The following is a 950-nucleotide window of genomic DNA, read 5'->3' as shown; positions in this document are numbered from 1 at the left end:
ATGTCTACTGGGTGAACATAATTTCTAGTCCATTGTTCATCCCCTTGGGAGGCATGTAGATATAGTCATTTTGTCTTTGTCTTGAGGCCCGACCTTTGAAAGATGGGCCTCTTTTGTAATTGTAATGTGTTTTCATTCTCTGTATTGACTCTCCTGAGGGCCTAACCCTGTCTGACTGCCTATAATATTTTTATGTAGTGTGGCAACTTACAATACGATATATAATTTATATCATACATATATGGTATATATTTCAAAATAAGAGTGATTTATAATAATCTAAGCCTTAATCTTAGGAAACTAGAAAAATAAGAGCAAATTAAATACAAAGTAAGCAAAAGAAGAAAGATAATAAAAATTAGAGCAGAAATCAGTGAAATTGAAAACAGGAAGTGAACTGAGAAAAATTAACAAAACCAAAAGCTGATATCTTGAGAAGATCAGAAACACTGATGATGATCCCCAGCCTGCCCTGCTGGCCTCACCACCAGGGCACGCTGAGATGGCAACTGAGACTGGGTGTGGTGGTGTGAGCCTGAAATCCCAGCACTTGGGAGGCTGTAAACAGGAGAATCACTGCAAGTCTGATCTAGTAGTGAGACCCTGAATACCCTGTACACTAATCCCCAAAATACATAAAAAAGAAACACTGATGAATCTGTGGTGGGCTAAGAAAAAAGAGAGAAGATGTAATCAGTAATACGAGAAATGGAAGAGGAGATACTGATCTATATTCTATGGACATTAAGAGATTAATAAATCAATATTGTGAAGAACTGTTTACCTACATATTTGATAACTTAGATGAAATAAACCAGTTATTTAAAAGATATATAAGAATAAACAGGCAATCTGAACAGACATATATATTAAAGAAGTTGGATTAAAAATATATAATCTATCTAAGTAGAAATTGCCCTTTATATTCGTTAATTGATGAACATTACTAA

This window comes from Octodon degus, unplaced genomic scaffold (genome assembly GCF_000260255.1).
Source record: "Octodon degus isolate 3935 unplaced genomic scaffold, OctDeg1.0 scaffold00016, whole genome shotgun sequence".
In the NCBI taxonomy this organism is placed as follows: Eukaryota; Metazoa; Chordata; class Mammalia; order Rodentia; family Octodontidae; genus Octodon; species Octodon degus.
Note: the sequence above shows the minus strand (reverse complement) of the source record.